This window comes from Salvelinus fontinalis, unplaced genomic scaffold (assembly GCF_029448725.1).
Source record: "Salvelinus fontinalis isolate EN_2023a unplaced genomic scaffold, ASM2944872v1 scaffold_1633, whole genome shotgun sequence".
Taxonomy (NCBI): domain Eukaryota; kingdom Metazoa; phylum Chordata; class Actinopteri; order Salmoniformes; family Salmonidae; genus Salvelinus; species Salvelinus fontinalis.
In genome coordinates, this window is record NW_026601842.1 from 1 (window position 1) to 2,500 (window position 2,500).

The 2,500-nt window shown below is 42.1% G+C and overlaps 1 protein-coding gene across 1 annotated transcript in view; it reads left to right on the top strand.

The window, feature by feature from the left end:
* Positions 1 to 1,244: 1,244 nt before the first annotated feature.
* LOC129849684 (protein unc-13 homolog B-like) overlaps positions 1,245 to 2,500 on the top strand; it is a gene marked incomplete at its 3' end in the record, with an annotated part of 31,593 nt that continues 30,337 nt past the window's right edge. Inside the window, exon 1 of the mRNA XM_055916494.1 lies at positions 1,245 to 1,729. The remainder of the gene's footprint in view (positions 1,730 to 2,500) is intronic.

The window sequence follows — 2,500 nt, forward strand, 5'->3', positions numbered from 1 at the left end:
GCCGTGTCTACCCTTCTCAAGGCAAGGCTGTGCTCACTGAGCCTGTACTTTGTCAAGGACTTTCTAAGGTTTTGATCAGTAACCATAGTCAAATAGTTAGCCACGGTGTACTGTCGATTTAGGGCCAGATAGCACTGCATTTTGCTTTGTGTTTGTGCTTGTGTTTCCCAATAAGCAATGTGGTTTTGTTTTGACTGTGTTGTAATTTGGTTTATTCTGATTGATTTGATGTTCTGGTCCTGGGGCTTCAGTGTGTTAGTAGAACAGGTTTGTGAACTCAGCCCCAGGACCAGCTGGATGTGGGGACTCTTTTCTTTGCCTAGTTCTTGGCATTGCAGGGCTTGGTTTTGATATGTATTTTAGATGTTTCCAAAACTTACTTGCTCTTTTTTGAGTTTATATTATTAGTGGATATTGGCCTAATTCTACCCTGCATGCAGTGTTTGTAGTCCTCTGGACATGTAGGAGAATCTTACAGAACTCTGCATGCAGGGTTTCAATGGGGTGTTTGTCCCATTTGATGAAATCTTGTTTTGCAAGTGGACCCCACACCTCGCTGCCATAAAGTGCAATTGGTTCAATGACACATTCAATTAGTTTTAGCCAAATTTTACTAGGTGTTTCAATTTGAATGTGTTTTTTAATGGCGTAGAATGCCCTGCGTGCTTTCTCTCTCAGTTCATTCACTGCCTCATTAAGGTGTCCAGTTGAGCTTATTTTTAAACCTAAGTAATTGTAGTGTGTACAGTACTCTATATATTTTGTACCAATTGAGAACTTTGGTCTAATTTCCTGAGATCTGGATCTTCTCTGGAAATTAATTATTTTAATATTTTGGGGTTTTACAGCCAGGGTCCAGGTCTGGCAGTACTGCTCTAGCAGGTCCAGGCTCTGCTGTAGACTCTCTTTCTCTCTTTCTCTCTCTCCCTCTCCCTCTCCCTCTCCCTCTCTCCCTCTCTCTCTCTCCCGTTTCCTCTCTCTCTCTCTCGCTCTCTCTCTCTCTCTCTCTCTCTCTCTCTCTCTCTCTCTCTCCCTCTCTCCCTCTCTCTCCCGTTTCCTCTCTCTCTCTCTCTCAATTCAATTCAATTCAATTCAATTGACTTTATTGACATGGCAAGTTCGTTATTACTTACATTGTCAAAGTATACATATCGAAAAATCAAAATCAAATATATATGTATATCTCTCTCTCTCTCTCTCTCTCTCTCTCTCTCTCTCTCTCTCTCAGTTAAATGTGAGTCCCTAGCAACAGGGCAGACTGTGCCTCTATGCCTCATGAACATGAATGAGCTGAGGCCAGATAGAGCGCTCTGATTGGCAGCAGCTGTTTAACATATTGAGGGTCGTCTCCACACAGTAGGGTCGTCTCCACTGATGAATATTCAGAAGCATCTGCCTTGGGTGGCTGAGGGAGGGAGAGAGGGAAATATTGCTAAAGACGACTAAGCACCAAACCAATCACAACATTTTTCACTGTAGACTCACTGGCTCATTGTCTCCCTCCTTTGATTGTGTCCTTGCACATGTTTTAACTCTCTCACTTTGTCCGTTCGTCTTCTTTCAGTTGTGTCTGTCTGTCTCTGAAGTGTGTATTTGTGTCTATCTCCCTACAGAGAAGAGGACTGATAAATCAGCAGTGTCTGGGGCCATCAGGTTACAGATCAGTGTGGAGATTGAAGGGGAGGAGAAAGTAGCATCGTACCACGCTCAGTACACCAGCCTGCATGAGGTAACACACCACATGTTATACAGTGTATACATTGTGACTACAGAACACATAGAAACAAAAGGAAACTCCCTCCTCTCTCTCTCTCTCTCAATTTCAATTCAATTCAAGGGGCTTTATTGGCATGGGAAACATGTGTTAACATTGCCAAAGCAAATGAGGTAGACAATACACAAAAGTGAAACAAACAAAACGAATTAACAGTAAGCATTACACATACAGAAGTTTCAAAACAATAAAGACATTACGAGTGTCATATTAAATATATACAGTGTTGTAACAATGTACAAATGGTTAAAGCACACAAGTTAAAATAAGTAAGCATAAATATGGGTTGTATTTACAATGGTGTTTGTTCTTCACTGGTTGCCCTTTTCTTGTGGCAACAGGTCACAAATCTTGCTGCTGTGATGGCACACTGTGGAATTTGTCCCAGTAGATATGGGAGTTTATCAAAATTGGATTTGTTTTCGAATTCTTTGTGGATCTGTGTGATCTGAGGGAAATATGTGTCTTTAATATGGTCATACATTGGGCAGGAGGTTAGGAAGTGCAGCTCGGTTTCCACCTCATTTTGTGGGCAATGTGCACATAGCCTGTCTTCTCTTGAGAGCCATGTCTGCCTATGGCGGCCTTTCTCAATAGCAAGGCTATGCTCACTGAGTCTGTACATAGTCAAAGCTTTCCTTAAGTTTGGGTCAGTCACAGTGGTCAGGTAATCTGCCACTGTGTACTCTCTGTTTAGGGCCAAATAGCATTCTAGTTTGCTCTGTT